Genomic DNA, 23736 nt, shown 5'->3' with positions numbered 1-23736 from the left:
TGGAGCAACAGCAATGCTGAGCAAGTTGTGGAGAGCACGTTCAGTGAGGTGGCCACACCGCAGGTACGGACTGAATGGGCATGGGTGACCACCAGGCAGAGTAGAGGTAGGCAGGTAGAGCAGGAGTCTCCCGTGGCCATCCCCCTTTCTAACAGATATACCGGTTTGGACACTGCTGGGGGAGATGGCTGTGCAGGGGAAAGAATGGCAACCAACTTCATGACACCATGGGTGGATCTGCTGCACGTGAGGGGAGGAGGAAGGGCGACACAACTATAGTGGTAGGGAATTCAGGCGTAAGGGGAACAGACAGGCATTTCTGCGGCAGCAACAGGGGCTCCAGGATGGTATGTTGCCTCCCTGGTGCCAGGGTCAAGGATGTCACTGAACGGCTGCAGGGCATTCTGAAGGGGGAGGGGAGTTTGGTTATTTTTTCAGGACAAAGCAGTCCACTTGATTGGCACCCCTCCCACAAACATTCACTCCCTCCTCCACAGTTGCAGCCGTGTGTACCATCTGCAAGATGCACTGCAGGAATTCACCAAAGCTCCTTAGGCAGCACCATGCAAACCCAAGACCACTACCATCTAGCAGGATAAGGGCAGCCAATACTTGGGAACACCCCACCTGGAGGTTCCCTTTCAAGTCACCCACCATCCTGACTTGGAAATATATCACTGGTCCTTCACTGTCGCTGGGTCAAAATCCTCGAACTCCCTAACAGAACTGTGGGTGTACCTACACCTTAGGGACTGCAGCGGTTCAAGAATTCAGTTCACCACCACGATCCCATGGGCAATTAGAGATGGGCAACAAATGTTTGCCTTGACAGCAAAGCCCCATATCCTGTAAAAATGAATTTTTTAAAAATTGCTACCAGCGATAAAGGTAGAAAAAGGGATGAGGTCCTGCAAGCAGAATTTAGGGAGCTAGGAAGCAGATTAAAACACAGGAGCAAGAAGGTTGTAATTTCTTGATTCTTCCGTGCTGGTGAGTATCAAAGAACAAAGAACAAATATAAGTACAGCACAGGAACAGGCCCTTCGGCCCTCCAAGATTAATGCGTAGCTGGAGAGATGGTGCAGGAGGGAGGGCTTTAGATTTCGGGGACATTGGGACCATTTTTGTGAATGGTGGGACCTGTGCAAGGCAGTCGGGTTGCATCTGAAGCGAAATAGGATCAGCGTCCTTGCCAGTGCTGTCAGGGAGCTTGTAAACAAACTTGGCAGGGGGGTGGGATCCGAAGAGAAGGTTGAGCAAGAGGAGATGCACAGCCAAAGTCAGAAGAGACAGCAAGTGGGTCAGGAAGGCATAGTGGCTATAGGCCAGTTAAGTCTGGGAGTTTGGCAAAATTGGATGGTATCTAATGCAAAAAGTCTGACGGACAAGACAGATGAGTTGAGGGGGATTTTGATCAGGGAATCAAGCAGTAATTACATCTTGTAAGGCTCTTCCAATGAGGCCATATGGGTAGAAATTAAAAACCAAAAAGGAACACTAGGGGAGGCATTGGCGTAGTGGCATTCTCGCCAGACTAGTAATCCTGAAACCCAGGGTAACGCTCTGGGGACCTGGGTTCGAATCCTGATGGACCCCCCCCCCCCCCCCCCCCCCCAGCAGTCTGAAAGAAATAGAAGAGCAAACATGTAGGCAAATTTCAAAAAAGTGTACAAGGAATAAGGTGTTGAGAGAGAGGGGAACAAACATTTTGAATCTGGATGACTCTCTCACAGCTGGAATGTATGCCATGCTGTTGGGTGAGGCAAGGGAAGAAATAACACGGAGGCTGGAAATAATTTTCAATTCCCTCTCTGGCCACAGGGAGGTGCCTGGTGGACAGCCAATGTGGTACCATTATTCAAGATAGGAGGGTGATGGCGGAGGGATGTTTTTCTGAATGGAAACCTGTGTCCAGTGGGGTCCCACAAGGATCAGCGTCGGGGCTCTTGCTCTTTGTGGTTCATATGAATGATTTAGACTTGAATGTAGGAGGGTTGATCAGTAAGTTCGTGGACGATACAAAATTGATGGGGTGGTAAATAGTGAGGAGGATAACCTTAGATTACAGGATATAGATGGGCTGATTAGATGGGCTGACCAGTGGCAAATGGAATTCAATCTGGATAAGTGTGAGGTGATGCACATGATCAGGAAAAACAAGGTAAGCAAATGCATAATACACGGCAGGACCCTGGAAAGCACCTCGGATCAGAAAGACCTTGGTGTGCCCGTGCATTCTTAATGGTTGGTTTAGCTCAGTGGGCTACACAGCTGGTTTGTAATGCAGAACAAGGCCAGCAGCGCGGGTCCAATTCTCGTACCAGCTGAGAATTTGTGATGAGGGGCTTTTCACAGTAACTTCCTTGCAGTGTTTTTTTTAAAATAATTTTTATTGAAAAATTTTGTATTTATATAACAACAATGAACCGCAATAAAATACCAACAATAACAATAATGATAACAGTCATAAACATTCGCCCATCCTTAATGAACAACAAAACATATTAACAACACCTTAAGTTAACACAATATTAAGTTAAATAACCATAGGAAAAAAAACAAAAAAAAAATAGAAACAGTAAAGAATACCCTCCATTCCCCCTCCCCCCCCGGTTGCTGCTGCTATTGACTACGATACCTATCTTTGAGCCAGAAAGTCCAGAAAAGGCAGCCACCGTTTATAGAACCCTTGTACTGATCCTCTCAGGGCAAATTTGTTTGACCTTCTCCAATTTTATAAATCCCGCCATGTCACTGATCCAGGTCTCCACACTTGGGGGTCTCGCGTCTTTCCACTGCATCAAGATCCTCCGCCGGGCTACTAGGGACGCAAAGGCCAGGACACCGGCCTCTTTCGCCTCCTGCACTCCCGGCTCCGCCGCAACTCCAAAAATCGCGAGTCCCCAACTTGGTTTGACCCTGGATCCAACCACCTTCGACACCGTCCCCGCCACCCCCTTCCAGAATTCTTCCAGTGCCGGGCATGCCCAGAACATATGGGCATGATTCGCTGGACTCCCCGAACACCTGGTGCACCTCTCCTCACCCCCAAAGAACCTACTCATCCGAGTCACAGACATATGGGCCCGATGCAGCGCCTTAAATTGGATGAGACTAAGTCTCGCACAGGAAGAGGAAGAGTTGACTCTCTCCAAAGCATCCGCCCAAGTCCCATCCTCTATCTGCTCCCCTAGTTCCCCCTCCCATTTAGCCTTCAGCTCCTCCACTGACGACTCCTCCACCTCCTGCATTACCTTATAAATGTCAGACACCTTCCCCTCTCCGACCCACACCCCCGAAAGCACTCTGTCCATCGCCCCCCGCGAGGGCAGCAAAGGAAATTCCTCCACCTGTCGTCTAGCAAACGCCTTTACCTGCAAGTATCTGAACATAGAACATAGAACAGTACAGCACAGAACAGGCCCTTCGGCCCTCGATGTTGTGCCGAGCAATGATCACCCTACTCAAACCCACGTATCCACCCTATACCCGTAATCCAACAACCCCCCCTTTAATCTTACTTTTTTTTTAGAATACTACGGGCAATTTAGATTGGCCAATCCACCTAACCCGCACATCTTTGGACTGTGGGAGGAAACCGGAGCACCCGGAGGAAACCCACGCACACACGGGGAGGACGTGCAGACTCCGCACAGACAATGACCCAGCCGGGAACCGAACCTGGGACCCTGGAGCTGTGAAGCATTTATGCTAACCGCCATGCTACCGTGCTGCCCAAATACATGTTCCCTTGGGGGAGCCCAAATTTATCTTCCAGTTCCCCCAGGCCCGCAAACCTCACGCGAATAAACAGGTCCCTTAATTTACTGATGCCCACCCTTTGCCACCCCCTAAATCTCCCATCGGTGTTCCCCGGGATGAACCGATGATTTCCACCTAATGGAGCCTCCATCGAGCCCCTTGTTTACTTCATTGCAGTGTTAATGTAAGCCTACTTGTGGCAATAAAGATTAGATAGAATAATAATAATAATCTTTATTAGTGTCACAAGTAGACTTACATTAACACTGCAATGTAGTGTTTTTGTATATTTTATTTATTGTGTAAAATAAAAGAGGAAATTGGATTTTTTGATGTGTACACAATTTGTTACGCTGTCACTTGCCAAAATGCTTATTTCTTTCATAGCTTGCATAATTTTGATTGACAGGTAAATGGCTTTGCTGAAATTGTGCTTCTTGGAACTTTGTGTGGTTTAATACAAATGTTAAGGTTTTTAGCCTATTGTAACTTATGATAGAATGAGGTTAATATGAATAATCACATTTTTGTGAACCAAAGTCAGTTTGCATTTGACTAGCATTTCCATTTGCAATCTTTTAAAAGATTATATTTTTTTCACGTTTTCATACTGCTTTTTCACCATGTATTAAAAATCTTTTCACACTGCAATGAAGTTACTGTGAAAATCCCCTAAGGTAGCAGGGCAAGTGGATAAAGTGGTTAAGAGGGCTGACGGTATACATGCCTTTATTATCTGAGGCAAAGAGTTTAAGAGCAGGGAGGTTATGCTGGAACTGTATAAAATATTGCTTAGGCCACAGAGTGTTGTGTGCAGTTCTGGAATCCACATTGCGGGAGGGATGTGATAGCACTTGAAAGGGTGCAGAGGAGATTGACCAGGATGTTGAGCGGCTTGGAGAGTTTTAGTTATGCCCAGGATTTAAGGTAAGGGGTAGGAGGTTTGGAGGGGATGTGAGGAAAAACATTTCCACCCAGAGGGTGGTAGGAGTCTGGAACTCACTGTCTGAAAGATGATGGAGGCAGAGACCCTCCTAACATTTAAGTATTTAGATGTGCACTTGTTATACCAAAGCCTACAAGGCTGTGGGCCAAGTGCTGAAAATGGGATTAGAATAGTTAGGTGGTTATTTTTGACTAGAACAGGTGTGATGGGCCGAAGGGTCTTTTCTCTGCTGTGGACCTCTTTGACTCTATACATGTGTATGTCCATGTGTGTGAATAAGTTTATGTGTGTACATGTGTGTACGGCCATGTGTATGAACACATTTGTGTGTGTACATGTGTATGTACATGTGTTTGAATATGTTTGTATATGTACATGTGTATGTCCATGTGTGTGAATATGCTTGTGTATGTAGATGTGTGTATGTCCATGTTTGTGAATATGTTTGCCTGTGTACATTTGTATGTAAAGGAAAATAATTCTGGTATTTGCCTTTCACAACCTCAGGATGAGGTCTCAAAGCGCTTTATAGCAACATGGACACCAATTTCGATTGGTGTGTATATAATGTTTTTAATGCATATATTATATGCCTTCAATATGTAGGATTGCATCTAACCTTGCGTCTAAATAGATGAGAAAGAGACTGACTAGATTCCTCTATAGAGGGCCAGCGTGGACCACTGGTGCTCCTCCTGTCAGTACATAAATTTATAGGTTAAAATAATCTTGACAGTGAACAGGACGAAGATACAGAAGTCTGAAGACCCGCACATCCAGACATAGGAACAGCTTCTTCCCCACAGTTACTAGACTCCTCAACGACTCTCCTGCCCAGCGACGGCCCGCCCGCAATGGCCCAAGGACCGGGGCCCTCTATGTTTGTACTGTGTATGTTCCCTTGGCCGCAGAAAAATACTTTCCACTGTACTTCGGTACATGTGACAATAAATATCAATCAATTAATCAATCAATCAATTGGACAGATCTGTCCCCTGTTAGAACACTATTCACGACGCCCTATGCTGCTCTTGCTCATGTATTTGCTTTGTTGGCCCCTTGTTCCGCACTGTAACCAATCACTGTTTGTCAATGTACCATTTATCAATGTACTCTGTCGATTATTCTTTTTTGTCTACTATGTAAGTGTGTGTACATTCCCTCGGCCGCAGAAAAATACTTTTCACTGTGCTTCAGTACATGTGACAATAAATCAAATCAAATCAGTGATGTATTCCTCTGTTCGTGAATAAATTGTATGTCAGTCTGGATTTGATTTTAAAAAGTGAAGCTATCAGTGTTCACATATTAAGGAGTAACATTGGACAATAACTTCTAATTGCCACACGAGTACAGTTAGGAGCAGAATTCAAGAAAATGCTCTGATCTTGCAGAAACTACATTACGACAGTGACTTTTTGAGAAACTCTGCAGTGAAACACACGGAACGGCATAAAGCTGTTGTACTTACACATGTATATTAAATAGGTGAGAAAGAGACTGACTAGATTCCTCTATAGAGGGCCAGCGTGGACCACTGGTGCTCCTCCTGTGTCGCAAGGACTCTACGTGGGGGCTCTGTATATAGGGGCTTGTTTAGCACAGTGGGCTAAACAGCTGGCTTGTAAAGCAGAACAATGCCAGCAGCGCGGGTTCAATTCCCGTACCGGCCTTCCCAAACAGGCGCCAGAATGTGGTGACTAGGGGCTTTTCACAGTAACTTCATTGAAGTCTACTTGTGACAATAAGTGATTATTATCATCTATGACTAAACAAGCAAGAAAACATTTGGGCCTATTCATTTCAGACTAAGTTTAAGCATTTTAGAGGTGCGATATGTCTTCATCACTGACAACCTCTTTAAAATTAACTTTTACAAATGTGGAGTCTCATTCCTTCAGATTATACTTATTGGTAAAGACCTTTAAAAAAGTTTCAGAACCTCTTCCTTCTTTTATCACCCTCTCTTAATCCCACCTTCCATTCCCTCTCTTTATTTCACTTTCTGAACATGTTTTGACATTGTATTCACTGCTCAAACTCACATTTCTTGGTTCAGACTCCGTGGGCTAAATGTCTCGGCCAAAATGAGCGCCAGTAAGGAGGTGGGTGGACATGAAGTTTTTCACTGTCGATCAGCATGCTGGTTTCCTGGTGCTATTCCCCTCCGCCCCTATAGCAGGTGCTGCACTGTTTTGGATTTCTAATCACTGCAAGTTCAAATGCAACTGCTCGTAAGACGTGTGTGGAAAAGTGTGAGTCTAACGAATGGTCATAAACCCTGCTTCAGCCTGACTGAATATGCAGGCCATCATCTTTCATTGCATACATTATAACATACCACAGCCAGAGAAGGGGTCCACGCCAGGTTTTGTATAGGCAGAAATTCCTTTTTCAATACTACATCCAAGTTCCTGCCACCCAAATTCTCAGAGGCTACGTGGAAATAGCTATGACACTAGGTGCAGAAACCCGGAAAGAAGAAAAATACAAATATATCTACCGATATATATCCCTCTGTAAATCTTTAGATTTAGTATAACATTTTCCTGAATGGGATTGTATATAATATTTATTGCATAGATCCTGTACCATTTTTCACTATGTAGAACTTATCACTGTTAAGTTCTAAGAACATGAGAAACAAGAACATGAGTAGGCCATTCAGCCCTTCTCGCCCACTCCACCATTCATGACATCATGGCTGATCTTCTACTTCAAGACCATTATCCCTTGACATTTTTGATATGTAGCAATCTATCGATCTCAGTCTTGAACTTGCAGACTCCACAGCCCTCCGGGGCAGATAATTTCAAAGATTAAGAAATTCCGAAATAGCCTGCCCCTAATTCTGAGACTGTGTCCTCCAGCCAAGGGAAACATCTTTTCTACAGCTACCCTGTCGAGCCCTGTCAGAATGCTGTATGTTGGACTGGGATCGCCTCTTATTCTTCTAAACTTCATAGTATAAAGACCCAGGACGGGATTCACCTTCCGTGCCCAGCCCGGCAACCGAAAATTCCCACCCGAGGTCAATGAACCCCACCTGTGGCGATCTTGCAGCGGGTGGAAGAATCCAGCTCCCAGTCTATTTAATCTTTCCACGTAGGACAATTTCTCCATCCCAGGAATTATTTTGGTGACCCTTTGTTGCAGGTATATATTTCCTCAGGTAAGGAGATCAAACTGTACACAATGCTGCACGTGCGATCTCACCAAAGCTCTATATAGTTGCAGTGAGTCATCTCTACTCCTATACTTCTCGCCTCTCGCTGCCTCAGGAAGGCAGGCAGCATTATCAGAGACCCCTCACACCCAGGTATTGCCTTCTTCCAGACCCTTCCATCAGGCAGAAGGTACAGAAGTCTGAAGACCCGCACATCCAGATATAGGAACAGCTTCTTCCCCACAGCTACTAGACTCCTCAATGACTCCCCCTCGGACTGATCTGTTCCCTGTAAGAACACTATTCACGATGCCCTATGCTGCTGTTGCTCATGTATTTGCTTTGTTTGGCCCCTTGTTCCGCACTATAACCAATCATTGTTTGTCAATGTACCATTTGTCAATGTTCTCTCTTGATTATTCTTTTGTCTACTATGTACGTACTGTGTATGTTCCCTCAGCCGCAGAAAAATAATTTCCACCGTACTTCAGTACATGTGACAATAAATCAAATCAAATCAAATCACCTTCTTGTAATAAAGTTCAACATTCCATTTTCTCCTATATATTTGTTAGCTATAACATTTTACTGTATACAATTGTTTCGAACCTTTTACTGCATAAATTGTATGTCCTTCAATCAAAGTGGACATTAAGCATTCTCTATCGAAGACTGCACATAATCTTTCACGATTTCTCACAGTGAAATGTGTTCCACAGAGGATCCCTGTAACCATCGCTTCCAGACAACGTTCTTCTGATCAGCCTGGGCTAGATTTGAAACTAAGTTCTTGAGGGCAAGGCTGGGTGTCCTACTCAGTGCATCATCCATTTCCACAAGAACAGGACCAGTCCAAAAATATAAAATCATAGAATATCTGCAGTGCACAAACAGGCCATTCGGCCCATCGAGTCTGCACCGACCCTGGTATATATATCCCCTACTTATTCCAGGAATTGGATACAGGGCATTAGACAAAACAAGAAAATCCTTTTTTTATATAAATTTAGAGTACCCTATTCATTTTTTCCTATTAAGGGGCAATTTAGCACCTACCTGTTGCTCAGTGCACCTACCCTGCACATCTTTGGGTTGTGGGGGGCGAAACCCACGCAAACACGGGGAGAATGCGCAAACTCCACATGGACAGTGACCCAGAGCCGGGATTGAGCCTGGGACCTCGGCGCCGTGAGGCAGCAGTGCTCCTCACTGCGTCACTGTGCTGCCCTGCACACCTTTTCATGATATCCATCAATCCTGTTTCATTCCAAAAATATACCGAGTCATCCTTTGAACCCATTTCTACACTCCGCATGCTTCAGTGGTTTTCCCTGGTAACCTATTCCACGTTGGAGGAAAAGATTCTCTTTGTCTGCTGTCTTTGCTCCAAACTTCCTCACTTTTAACGAGCGTCCTCTTGTGTTTCAATTGTTTGCTTTATGAAACAACCGGACCAGATTGAGATCGTCAATTTCCTTCACCCCGTCAAAGTTTCATCTGTTCGAAAGAAGCTAAGGGTGAGATTTTCCGGCCCCGCCTTAGGTCAATTGACTTCTGGCTGGGCTGCCTAATTTCCCACTGCGTGTCCAGCCATGACAGGGCCAAAAAAACCCAGCCAAGAACTTTCGTAACCTTTGCCTGTCATAGTATAAACGCCCTCACCGCACGCACACCTTCCAAATTAAGCAAGAGTTTATGCTAAGGTGGCAGGGCAGAATGAGAAATGCAAAGGGACTGTCTAATAATCTTTATTAGTGTCACAAGTAGGCTTACATTAACACTGCAATGAAGTTACTGTGAAAAGCCCCTAGTAGCCACATTCTGGTGCCTGTTTGGGTACACAGAGGGAGAAATTACAAATTACCTAATAGTACATCTTTCGGCACTTGTGGGGGGAAACCGGAGCACCTGGAGGAAACCCACACAGTCACGGGGAGAACTTGCAAACTAATATAGGAGTACAACACAAAGGCAAGGAACTTGTAACAAACCTTTATTAAAAACATTGGTTCAACCCCAACTAGTTTCGCATCCAATCCTGGACATTGCCGAGGATGCAGAATGGATTTACAAGAATGGCTATGGAGATGAGGGACGTCAGTTACAAGGATAAATTTGAGAAGCTCGGGTTGTTCTTCTTAGGGAAGAGTAAGTTGAGAGGAGATTGGGTAGAGTTGCGGGAGGACATGCCATGATCTGCACCAGGCACACCTAAAAATGAGGTGTCAACTGATGAAGCTCCAACTCGTAACGACATGCATGCCAAACATCGTAAGCAGCACACAATAGAGGAAGCAATCCCACAGCCAACAGATCGCATCTATGTTCTACGGTCCTGCCATATCTTGTCATGGATGGTGATAGAAAATGAAACAGCCAACCAGGGAAGGAGAATCCACAAATATTTCCACCATCAATGAGGGGGGGAGGGGGGCAGCATATCAGCGCAAGGCTGAAGCATTTACAACCATATTCAGCCAGAGGAACCGAATGGATGATCTACATCAGTCTCCTCCTGACGCCCCCATTATCAGAGTCTTCAGCCAATTTAATTTACTCCACATGATCGCAAGAAACAGCTGAAAGCAGTGGATGCACAAAGGCTACGGGACCTGACAACATCCTGGCACTGCTAGATGAAGACACCCCTAGCTAAGCTGTTCCAATACAGCTGCAACACAGGCATCTACCCGACAATGTGAAAAATTGCCCAGGTATGCCCTGTTCACTAGTCCAATCCAGCCAATTACCTCTTTTTCGGTCTGTGCGGAGTCTGCATGTTCTCGCTGTGCGTGGGTTTTCTCCGGGTGCTCCGGTTTCCTCCCACAAGCCCCAAAAGACGTGCTTGTTAGGTAAATTGGACATTCTGAATTCTCCCTCAGTGTACCAAACATGCGCCTAAATGTGGTGACTCAGGAATTTCTCAATAACTTCATTGCAGTGTTAATAAAGGCCTACTTGTGACACTGATAAAGATTATTATTATTACTCTAGTCATCCTCAAAGTGATAAAGGGTTTATCAAGAGTGCTATCAGGTGGCAGTTACTCAGCAATAACCTGCCTATTAATGCTCACTTCGGTTTCCACAAGGGCCTTTCGGTTCTTGACCTTATTAGATAGCCTTGGTCCAAACATGGACAAGAGCAAAACTCAAGAGGTGAGGTGAGATTGATTGACCTTGACGTGAAGGCAGCTTTTGTGGGATGGAGATCAACCTCTCCACCCTGTGCCCTGGCATGGCGGGGGGACCTGCTGGAATTCTTGACTCTTGAGAAGGTCAAATTTGAACTGAGGGGAAGGATCGAGGGGTTCTACAATTCATGGGCGTTATTCATTATGCAATTTCGAAAATTGGATTATATCGAACATTAAGGGGGGGGGGGCTGGGAGTGTTGGGGGGAGAGGGACTGTATGTGTTAATGGTGACTATGAAGGGCAGAGCAGCGGCGCAGAGGGTTAGCCCTGCTGCCTCACGGCGCCGAGGTCCCAGGTTCGATCCCGGCTCTGGGTCACTGTCCGTGTGGAGTTTGCACATTCTCCCCGTGTTTGCGTGGGTTTCGCCCCCACAACCCAAAGATGTGCAGGGTAGTTGGAGTGACCTCACTAAATTGCCCCTTAATTGGAAAAAATTAATTGGGTACTCTAAATTGATATTTTTTTTAAATGGTGACTATGGGTGATTCCTGATTCCTTTCTGTTATTTGTTTATGTTAACATGCGGGCTGCTGTTTGGGGGTTTGGTGAGAGGATGGGATTATTGTTATTGATATGGGGATTGACATTGCATTCGTTACTGATTATTGTTTATTGTTGGTGGGTGTAAATTTGGGAGAAAATGTGAAAATGGAGGAGAATAAAAATATATTTTTTTTAATTGAAGGCAGCATTTGACCGAGTGGTCAAAGAGCCCGAGCAAAACTGGAGTGAGTGGGAATGAGGGGGGAAACTCTCCACTGTTTGGAGTCAAACCTGTACAAAGGAAGATGGTGGCAGTTGTTTGAGGAAAATCGTCCCAGTCCCAGGAAATCACTGCAGGAATTTAGAGTATATGAACTTTAGAACAGGAGAAGGCAGGGCAGCGTGGTGGCGCAGTGGTTAGCATTGCTGCCTCACGGCGCCGAGGTCCCAGGTTCAATTCTGAGTCACTGTCCGTGTGGAGTTTGCACATTCTCCCCGTGTTTGCGTGGGTTTCGCCCCCACAACACAAAAGATGTGCAGGCTAGGTGGATTGGCCACACTAAGTTGCCCCTTAATTGGAAAAAATGAATTGGGTACTCTAAATTTATTTAATAAGAGAACAGGAGTAGGCTATTCAGCCCTTAGAGCCCGCTCCACCATTTAATGACATCATAGCTGATCTTCTACTTCAAGACCAAGGGCTGGATTCTTCGCTGTCGGGATTCTCCATTGTGCCGGTCGTGCACCCACGCCCGGGGATTTCCCGGCGGCATGGGGTTGCCCACAATGGGAAACCCCATTGGCCGGCTGGCAGGACGGAGAATCCTGCTGCCAGCAGGGGCGCGCTGCACCAGAAAACGGATGCAGGAGGATGGAGAATTCCGCCACATTTTCCTGCACTATTCCTTGATGCTTTGAATATGTAGAAATCTATCGATCTGTCTTGAACATACTCAACAAAAGAGCTTCCATGGGCCTCTGGGGTACAGAATTCCAAAGACTCACCATCCTCTGAGTGAAGAAATTACTCCTCTTGTAACAAAGGCGAACGTGCCATTTACCTTCTTAATTGCCTGCTGTACCAGCATGCTAGATTTCTGGGAATTCCTCAGAGTAGTTGTCAAGGCCCAACTATTTTCGGTGGCTTTCAAAGAACTTCCCTCCATCATAAGGTCAGAAGTGGGGATGTCACTGATGATTGTACAATGTTCAAAAACATTCGCAACTCCTTCAATACTGAAGCAGTCTGTGTTCATATGCAACAAGACCTGAACAATATTCAGGCTTGGGCTGATAAACTTTACAATCCCTGTAGAGCAGGGTTTTTCAAAGTGCGGGTCATGACAGGCGGGTGTGTCATGGGCGGGTGTCGGGATGGTCATGAAGCGATTGGTCACGCTGTTCTTGCGGTGGTTCCGATTGCGCGAGAAGCTCCCAACGACCACTACCGGCTTTTACATTGAGAATGGCGGCCATTGCCGCCTTCTAAATCAAAATAAATGAGGCTGTGGGGAGTCCTCCATCCAGACGTGGCAGCAGAGAACAGGTCACATGCCCTGCACATACACCTACGTCAAGCGCCAACATGTAAGTGTTTGTGGCGCAAAATCACGGAGCAGAGTAACTTCCATTTTCCAGCAGCTGGAAAGAGGGCTGTGAGGATGAATCATTTTCTGAAAAGTAAAATAAGTCCAGAGACTCAAACAGACCTGTTGGGCAGGATCTCTCAACAGTATCTGCTGGAGAGAGCTGCGCAGGAGAGTCCAGCGCAGAACAGAACAGTGCGAGCTCTGTACAGAGCTCCAGGGCCTCTGGTTAACAGTTTACAAAGAAGAAACTTAATTTCAGAACAAAGCAGTAGAAAGACAATTTCTTGAGTTATGGTTTTGCCAAGTGTGCCAATACATATAAGGATGGAAAGCCCATGTGTATTATATGCAGGGAAGTACTGGCAAATGAGAGGAGAATTTTCAGATTTTGAAAGGTAAGGGGTGGGTGAAAAATTCCTTTTGAGGTTAAGATCCCAGAGTCAGTTATAAACTTACAGCTGACTCAAATTAAAAGACTACTCTGCTGTAGCTGACCTGTGATATCACATTAAAAACACACCCATGAGACCGTCAGCATTCTGGTGTAGCATCTCCCAGGGGCATCCAGTGCTGAGTAAAACATTTGTTTTATTCCTATTGCCCTTCACAATGACCTACATGTGCGAGTTTGGATTTTCTGTTTCCATAAAGATAAAGGCGGAACAAAGTATCTGGCTGAAGTCTGCACCTCATATCCACATTGTCCCCTCCTCCTTTGAACCTGATTCAAGTGAGATCATGAGGACCAAGCAGGTTCCCCTTGCACATTAACGGTAAGCGTGGCATGTGTCGCACAGGTCGGCCGCGGTGTGTCGCGAAGTTCGGCCGGCGTGGGTTGCAAATGTCAGTCGGCGTGGATCGCAAAGGTCCGCCAGTAAGGGTCCGAAGGTTGGCTGGTTGGCAAAAGAGTGACCCTGAGAATAAGTTTGAAAAGCACTGCTTAGAGACTGATAGCTTTTTCAAAACAAATATGCATTTCCTGGTGACCAACTCAAAGGATCACACAACGAGAGTTCATGTTGTAAGAATTTTACTGCAACAAAAACATTAAAATCGACATAGACTAAACATTACTTAGCAGGCAATTAATACATTAAAGTACAGTTATTCCCTGTTAACTTTTTAACACAACTGAATACCTCACACCATATTCATACATCACACTGCATTTTCAGCAGAAGTGTCATCTTGTTTTTAAAACCCAATGCCCGTCCTGGCTTCAACAGGATTTCCTATCCCTGTCCCGCCATGGTCAATCTTCCAGCGTCCTTTTAAAGTAAGTCCCTTTACTCAACCATTTGAGCATAATTCAATATACTCCCAGCAGCAAGTTACCCTCTGGCGATTCTGTATTCTTTAAATCTTTTCAAACCTCATTTCTTCAAAATGGGAAAATGTTCTCACCAGCAACCTGCCTGGTCGATAACTTGAAAAATGTCTCTTTTTCCTGCTTGACAAAGCAGCACCTCTTGTGCGTCTTCTTCCCACAAAAATCTTGATCTGACTGACTCCAAGAACCTGGGTAGCACCAAGGCCTCCTCCTTTCTGTCCACATGTTAAAACTTGCCCCTTACTTTGAATAAGTTTTGATTTAAGTTTCTGCCCCCATAACAGGCAGCTCACATGGGCTCATCTCCGGGCAGCTTTCGTGGGAGGTCACATTCCCCTCTTCATACTATTCCATTTTACCTTGAATTAAAGGAGACAGTTTAAAACATAACTGTCTTATAAAGACCAGCAATCATAACACAAGTAATATTCACATTACAGAAGTGCCAAGCAATGACCATTTCCAACAAGAGAGAATCTAACCATCTCCCCTTGATATTGCCATCTCTGACCCCTCCCACTATCAACATCCTGGGGGTTACCATTGACCAGAAAGTGAACTAGACCGTACTGTGGCTGCAAAAGCAGGGCAGAGATTGGGAACCTTGTCACAAATAACTTACCTATTGTCTCCCCGGAATCAGTCCAGCATCTACAAGGCATAAGTCAGAAATATGATGGGATACACTCCACTTGCCTTTTCACCTTGTCAGGTAGATACCTGTGGTGTAGCTGAAACAGCTTGGCCAGGGATGTGGCTAGTTCTGAAGCACAAGTCTTCAATGCTACTGGCAGGATGTTGCCAGGTCCTATAGTCTTTGAGCATCCACTGCCTTCAGCCATTTCATGTGGAGTAAATCGAATTGGCCGAAGACCGTGATAATGGGGGTGTCAGGAGGAGAAGGAGATAGATCATCCACTGTGAAACTGCAGTTTTTATGAAAGAAAGTCATAAGTTCACCTTGAACTGGGAGCAAGCCTGTCTTCTTTCAAGAATTCACCTGGCCTGCATGGTGCTTGAGGAAGATCAATTTGTTTTGAACAGCCATCACTTTAATAATGGAAGGATAAAACTGAAAGGCAAAAAGGCTAGTGACTTACTGGAAGTTACATGGCAGAGAGAACCTTTAGGTTTTGAAGCTGCTCGTTTTGAAGTCAGTCTTGTTTGGGAATAAGCTGAGAACGGAAAGCTACCCTATTGGACTCTCTCTCTGCTTTTTCTGAATTTGCGCGTGGTTCCCAACCTGCGGTCAGAGAATCTTAATCTGAGTGTAACTAGTCTGCATTTGGGCCTACAAAGCAGAGACAAGAAGAATTGATCCAGCCTGTATTCGCCTCTCCATCAAAACACCTCTCCGTTGGTGAGAATTTCCAAACATCCACCGGGACCACATGAGGTGGTCGAGACCCTGCGAACGTTATCCTTTATTTAATAACACCCATCGTTTGAAACAATCGCTGAAGAAAGACCCTACCAGTTTTTTCTTTGTTTGTGTGTGTGTGGTCATGTTAGATGGAATTTTTAAGAAGAGATAGATGGTTCTATGATATGCGGTAGGGTTTTGTGGTCCAATGATGCCTCCCACCAGCAGGCGGACAGTTGTTAATTGGTTAACAATGATGACCAGGCCATCTCTCCTTGAATCTCCGCCATGCCTGTGCACACCAAATTTCCGCTGTGTGCATTGGGGTGCAGGTTTCCACTGCCACTCCAGACCCAAGCGCATTTAACATAGAACAGTACAGCACAGAACAGGCCCTTCGGCCCTCAATGTTGTGCCGAGCAATGATCACCCCACTTAAACCCACGTAACCCGTATACCCGTAACCCAACAATCCCCCCATTAACCTTACACTACGGGCAATTTAGCATGGCCAATCCACCTAACCCGCACATCTTTGGACTGTGGGAGGAAACCGGAGCACCCGGAGGAAACCCACGCACACACGGGGAGGACGTGCAGACTCCACACAGACAGTGACCCAGCCGGGAATCGAACCTGGGACCCTGGAGCTGTGAAGCATTGATGCTAACCACCATGCTACCGTGAGGCCCCATTACTTATGAATTTAGAAGATTGGGCGGCATGGTTGCTCAGTGGTTCGCACTGCTGCCTTACCGCGCCGAGGATCTGGGTTCGATCCCGGTCCCAGGTTACTGTCCATGTGGAGTTTGCACATTCTCCCTGTGTCTGCGTGGGTCTTGTCCCCACAATCCAAAGATGTGTAGGGCCGGTGGATTGGCCAAGATAGATTGCCCCTTGATTGGAAAAAAAGAATTGGGTACTCTAAATTTATTTTTAAAAATGAATTTAGCAGATGTTTAAAATAGGGTAGATGCAGGGAAATTGTTTCCTTTGATACAGGTGGCCGGAACAAGGAGGCATAACCTTAAAATTAAAGCTGAGCCATTCACAGGAGAAGCAATTCTTCACACAAAAGCTCATGGAAACCCGGGACTCTCTCCCCCAAATTAACCATTGAGACTCGGGATCAATTGAAAATTTCAGAACAGAGTGTGATATATTTTTTATTCAACAAGGGTATTAAGTATTACGGAACGAAGGCAAGGGCTGTTTAGCACAGGGCTAATTCACTGGCTTTGAGAGCAGACTAAGGCAGGTCAGCAGCACGGTTCAATTCCCGTATCAGCCTCCCCAAACAGGCGCCGGAATGTGGCGACTAGGGGCTTTTTACAGTAACTTCATTTGAATTCTACTTGTGACAATAAGCTACTTTCATTTTCAGAAGATACAGTTAAGATACAGATCCGGTGAAATATAATTGGATGGCGAAGTGGCTCAATGGCCTACTTTCATTTTTATATTCTAAGCTGATCTCAGGCCATCTCTCCTGTCTCTTCCTGTCACCCAGTTATGTATCAACTTTCATTTCTCTGTGACTCGGTATTCCCATCCCTGCTTGTACATGGCACTATTCCTTTACCTTGCTGACCTCCTGTTGTTCCAGGTTAGAAACATAGAATATTGAACATTACAGCGCAGTACAGGCCCTTTGGCCCTCGATGTTGCGCCAACCTGTGAAACCCCTCTAAAGCCCATCTACACTTTTCCCTTATCGTCCATATGTTTATCCAATGACCATTTAAATGCCCATAATGTTGACGAGTCCACTACTGTTGCAGGCAGGGCAAACCGCCTAGACAAATCCCGCAGCTATCCTATGTGTCTTGCTCACATCCTCAGATGGGCCCAGCACATCTCTTTACCGCCAGCCTGTCTAATGAACCGCCATGCCCTATCACCAGCCTTTCCTACCCAGTGCACCCACTCAAACTCTCCAATCTCTGGCCAGCAGATCAATCACCATTGCTCTCCATAATTGCCTCCTCATGAGATCCTTGATATCCATACCATATAGTTATTCATGAAGGCCCGCCTTCTCAACCTTGCCCCGAGCCTGAGGTATGGTGATCCTCAGGTTAAACCATCACCAGTCAGTACCTACCCCCCTCTCAAAGGGGAAAGTAGCCTATGGTCTTCTGGGACAATGGCGACTTTACCTTATTGTGAATTGAGATCATGGTTTTGAGGAAATGTAACTCACCAGCGGTAGAACCTTGCCTCTGATTGAAGCTTCTCCAGTTAGCTTTACATTCCACAACATACCTAGCTCAAACCATCTTGGCGGTGATGTGTCCTGAGCATCAAATTCCATTTGTATCTCTCTACTTTTTGGGGACCTTCTCCTGATATCACAACACCTTATTTCACACCTCTCACCTTTGCTTTAAAATCTGAGGCCAACAGCGACTCGGGAAAAAGTGAGAGATGGGAGAAAGCAGACAGAGATACACAACTCTAGGGACAAGAGGGGAGGAAGAGAGGAGGAAACTCAGGGGAACTACAGGGAGGAGAAAGCCATGAATCCACAAGGCTGACAACAGAAACCACAAATGGAAGGGGAGAGGGGAGAATAGGAGCTAGGGGACAGAACACCCAGAACAAAAGAGGGGGATGCCTCGGAGGGGTCAGCAAAAGGGGGTGGGGGGGGGGGGCAGGGCGAGGGAAAGGGGGGGAAGGAACACCAAGAATGATTGTATGTACATAAGAACTGCACAAACTGTAAATATTGGACACAATGTTTTATTATGTATAACTGAAAATGCCAAGAAAAATATTTGTTTTAAATCCTCTACCACAAACCTCCATCCTATTTTGATTTTCTCACCTAGAGACCCTCCCTCAGCCTCAGCACTGTAAGGTTTTGATAAGAATATGTTTATCGGGGTTTGTATAGGGTGGACTAATATTCATGAACTTTCAAAATGGTTAATTGGAGTTTCTGTTGGACAATTAAGAGTCAAGGTAGTTTGGGAAACAGGAACATTGGTTGTTCATGAAGACACAAAATAGATTTATTGTTTTATGACAGAGCACTTTTGAGCTGAAGCTGTCTTCATGGCCAGAATACGCGTAGGTGTTTGTTTTTAAATCAGTTTGAAGGAATATCTAAAAGCAGCCTGTACTTATGATGATACCTTCGGCAATCGGCTGGAGAATCCACATTTACCTGGGAATCAGGGGGTCGCGTTTTTGCGATGCTCCGCCCCCTCAAAAATGGCGTACTCGAGCAGTACGCCGCACTCCGTATGGACGCCACCTGAGGTCATCCTCCAATGGACAGCGTCCCCGACTGTGTGGGGCGCGTGTCCTCACAACGTTCGGGGACCTCGCGTGGCGGCTCCAGACTGTGTCTAGCACCACCAGTCCGGGGGTGGGGGGGGGGGGGGAGCCTTTTCCGCTGGCAGGGGGGCTTCGACGGGGGGACTAGTGGGGGTTGATCCGGGGGTGGCGAGGGAGGTTACAGGGGGCAGTTTTTGGCAGACGTGCCCAGCGCCATATTGCACTGCACGGCCGTTGTAGGCCGTCGCCGTACGCATGCGTGGCCACAGACCCGACCATTTTGTGGCCGTATTCGCAGGTAAAGCCAGAGGCTGTACGCTGCCAGCTACTAGCCCCCTACCAGATGGAGCATCAGTGCGGGGGCGGAGCCTACTTTCTGGTCGTAAGACCAGATGGATCCTGCGGACATAGCCGCAGAGTCCAGCCCCTTATGTTGAAACAAACAGTGCATTGCTTTAATTAATCTGTACCAGAGAGGAAAGCTTTATTCACTGATATTATGATAGGAAATGGTCTGAACTGTTGATTTTAACAGATTTAGAGTGGGGACTTAGGTTAAGATATGTTGGAAAGAGAATGTGACTTTATTTATGGGCTTCTTTGCAGCTGGAAGAAAATGTGCATTTGTTTTTGATGGAATGTAAACTTCTGGACCCATAAAGCAGGGGTTGTTGCAAAGGTGGGGTGACACACGATTTATGTCCGATAGCCAATAGGAGGAGTGAAATTGGACCATCTCCAAAAAAAAGGGAGGATTGGAAACTGAGGATAAAAGTTGAGAAATTGTAATTCTCATTGACACAATGATGCCATGGTTTCTGAGATACGACTCTTCTGGACACAATTCAATGTCACTTCAGAAGACAAAAAAGAGCTACATCGTCTGTGCTGACAACACCAAGATTTCCTGGTGTCTTGAGAGAAGAAAATCCTTTGTGTTGTCTTCATTGCTTGTTGTTAAATATGTGTGAAATCTTGCTGAATAAATTCTACTTGATTCATAACACTAGTTTTTGTACCTTGTAGGTCAAGCACAACTGAGGTCTCTGGTGTGGAAATAAAAAATTCGAACCTGAAGAGTTTGTTTTGATTATAAGGGTTTTATACCTCAAAACCTTACAGCACTCAGAGAAGCCTCATTCTCAAAGGTTTAAATCACATTCTTGGCTCCTCTTGCCCTCTTGCCTGAATTCATCACCCACCACTTTCCTTGTTGACCTCGCCCACCAAATAAATATTACATGTTAGGCCACATTTGGAATACTGCGTGCAGTTCTGGTCGGCACATTATCAGAAGGATGTGGATGCTTTAGAGAGGGTGCAGAGGAGGTTCACCAGGATATTGCCTGGTATGGAGGGTGCTAGCTATGAAGAAAGGTTGAGTAGATTAGGATTGTTTTCGTTGGAAAGATGGAAGTTGAGGGGGGACCTGATTGAGGTCTACAAAATTATGAGAGGTATGGACAGGGTGGATAGCAAGAAGCTTTTTTCAAGAGTAGGGGTGTCAATTACAAGGGGTCACGATTTCAAGGTGAGAGAGGAAAAATTTAAGGGAGATGTGCGTGGAAAGTTTTTTACGCAGAGGGTGGTGGGTGCCTGGAACGCTTTGCCAGCGGAGGTGGTCGAGGCGAGCACGATAGCATCATTTAAGATGCATCTAGACAGATATATGAACGGGCGGGGAACAGAGGGAAGTAGATCCTTGGAAAATAGGCGGCAGGTTTAGATAAAGGATCTGGATCGGCGCAGGCTGGGAGGGACGAAGGGCCTGTTCCTGTGCTGTAATTTTCTTTGTTCTTTGTTCTACGTTCATGACCACCCCTCATTGGTGCCTTCTCCCATTGTCTAGCCATACCCCATGGAGTCAATCACTGAAAGGCTTCCTCCAATCACATCCTTACATCAATCACCACCTACAATCCACTACACCCATCCATCCTCTTCTGCCTCTTTGCGTGCTAAAAACTACCCCCCACCCCTGGCATTGGCAATTACACATTCAAACTCTAAACCATCCAGCTTTTTCCTTCTATTCACTATGATAATCCTGCAGCTGTTGAGTTATTCAATTTTCCCAAACTCTCTCTGCGGCAGTATTTTGGTGTTTGCAAGAGGGTGAGAACAGAGATGAGTGGGCACAGAATTCCCTGGCACAAGCCAGTTTCTACCCATTTTCCTGGAGGCCAAATTGGGTGTGGAACAACCACCCAACCAACAGCGACTGGTAGCTTGTTGAATCAATTACAGACCAACTAAGGTGGTAACTAGGATACAGTGGCAGGATCAGTCAGAGTCAGCATGGATTTATGAAGGGAAAATCATGCTTAACAAATCTGTTGGAATTCTTTGAAGAGGTAACCAGTACAGCCGATAAGGGAGAGCCAGTCGATGTGCTATATATGGACTTTCAGAAGGCGTTTGACAAAGTCCCGCATCAGAGATTATTGTGCAAAATTAAAGCGCATGGGATTGGGATGAGGTGGATAGAAAACTGGTTGGCAGAGAGGAAACAAAGAGTAGGGATTAATGGATCCTTTTCAAATTGGCAGGCAGTAACCAGTGGGGTACCACAGGGATCGGTGCTGGGACCCCAGCTATTCACAATATATATTAATGATTTGGATGAGAGAATAAAATGTAACATCTCAAAGTTTGCAGATGATACCAAATTAGGTGGGAGGGTGAATTGTGACGAGGATACAGGGATCCTACAGCAAGATTTGGACAGGTTGGGCGAGTGGGCAAACTAATGGCAGCTGCAGTATAATTTGGATAAGTGTGAGGTTATTCATTTTGGAAGCAAAAACAGAAAGGCAGATTACTACCTGAATGGTTGTAAATTGGGAGAGGGGAGTGTGCAGCAGGACCTGAGTGTCCTTGTGCACCATTCGCTGAAGGTAAGCATGCAGATGCAGCAGGCGGTAAAGAAGGCTAATGGTCTGTTGGCCTTCCTTGCAAGAGGTTTTGAGTATAGAAGCAGGGATGTGTTGCTGCAATTGTACAGGGCCTTGGTGAGGCCACACTTGGAATATTGTGCGCAATTTTGGTCTCCTTCTCTGAGGAAGGATGTTCTTGCTCTCGAGGGAGTGCAGCAAAGGTTTACCAGACTGATTCCAGGGATGGCGGGACTGTCATATGAGGAGACATTGACTAGGCTGGGATTGTTCTCGCTGGAGTTCAGAAGAATGAGGGGGATCTCATAGAGAATTATAAAATTCTAACAGGAATAGACAGGGTTGATGCAGGGAAGATGTTACCAATGATGGGTGTGTCCAGAACCAGAGGTGACAGCCTGAGGACTCAGGTAAACAATTTCGGACAGAGATAAGGAGACACTCTACGGGGAGAAAGCAGGATAAGGCTATTGAGTTGGATGATCAGCCATGGTCGTGATGAATGGCGGAGCAGACTCGAAGGGCCAAAAGGCCTCCTCCTGCTCCTATCTTCTATGTTTCTATGTATCTATGTATGTACAACCTCCTGGCAGCAGACTGGGGTGGGGGAGTGGGTTTAGGAGGGTGGGGGCGGTTGTGGGAAAAGCCTCAAGTGATCCTGGAGCACTGAGCAAACCAACCTGGCCACAGCTACAGCTGTGGTTTCCCTCCACAATTGTGCCAACATCCTTCAGTTTTGGAGGGCCTTCTGTTGGCATTCCAGCTCTGAGAGCCCGCCTTAATTAGAAGATGAGTGCGTCCTCTGGCACTGATTGGTCATTCCTGCAGAAGTCATTGTTTGGTGACTATAGTCAACATAGTATGGGATCAGAATCTGCAATTTATCCTGTCGTCAGGGTCTGAATCCCAAAGGAAAATTCTGCCCTCATTTGAATCTCTCATATTTTCTTCCCTACCACAGCAACTAAACAGCCCTGGCCAAAATCACAAATTACAATTCTCTGTGATCGTTACCATGGTGTATTAATCTTCCTCAACCTTTCTGGAGCATTCAACATGGTGGCCGCAACATCCTATTCCATAACTCCTCCTCCACTGTGTGCCTAACTGTGGTTTCCTCATCCTCTTACCTATTGACGCACGATCAATTGCACAAAGACGAGATTTGAATACAACTGAGGCTTTATTACACTAAGATGTGTGGCCTCCTACAGCAGCTGGCGAAATGTCTGCTGTACGGGGAGCACACATATTTATACTCCACCTACTGGGCGGAGCCAGCAGGCAGGGACTACCTCCGTACCTGTAGTACAGGGCCTTAGCACACCTCTCCTAATATATACAACAGGGGTGATTACCACACCTATCTAACCATAGCTACATGATCTCCAAAAATGGCTTCTCATTCCTCCCTTCCACCATTGCCTCTCAGGCCCCTCAAATACCTAACCTACGCAATGCCCTTTGGCATCATCTGCAGACATGTGGTCAACTTCCACTTGTTGACAGCACCTATGTCTACCTCTCCATCACCTCCCTCAATCTGCACTAACTTTAACATAGACATAGAACATTACAGCACAGAACAGGCCCTTCGGCCCTCAATGTTGCGCCGAGCCATGATCACCCTACTCAAACCCACGTATCCACCCTATACCCGTAACCCAACAACCCCCCCCTAACCTTACTTTTTTTAGGACACTACGGGCAATTTAGCATGGCCAA

General features: G+C 45.9%; 1 protein-coding gene across 2 annotated transcripts in view; it reads right to left on the bottom strand.

The window, feature by feature from the left end:
- The window catches only part of LOC119977184 (E3 SUMO-protein ligase ZBED1-like), an 89094-nt gene that overhangs the window by 17616 nt on the left and 47742 nt on the right, over positions 1 to 23736 (bottom strand). The window contains exon 2 of one of the 2 annotated variants that reach the window (XR_005463135.1): positions 14156 to 14831. The exons of the other annotated variant lie outside the window; for it this stretch is intronic. The gene's annotated coding sequence lies outside the window, so the exon portion shown is untranslated. Of the gene's footprint in view, positions 1 to 14155; positions 14832 to 23736 lie in introns of those variants that run through there. 2 annotated transcript variants of the gene reach the window in all.

The sequence above is a fragment of the Scyliorhinus canicula genome, chromosome 14 (assembly GCF_902713615.1).
Source record: "Scyliorhinus canicula chromosome 14, sScyCan1.1, whole genome shotgun sequence".
Lineage (NCBI taxonomy): Eukaryota > Metazoa > Chordata > Chondrichthyes > Carcharhiniformes > Scyliorhinidae > Scyliorhinus > Scyliorhinus canicula.
The sequence above is the reverse complement of the archived record's forward strand: the minus strand, read 5'-3'. Positions and strand labels throughout refer to the sequence as shown.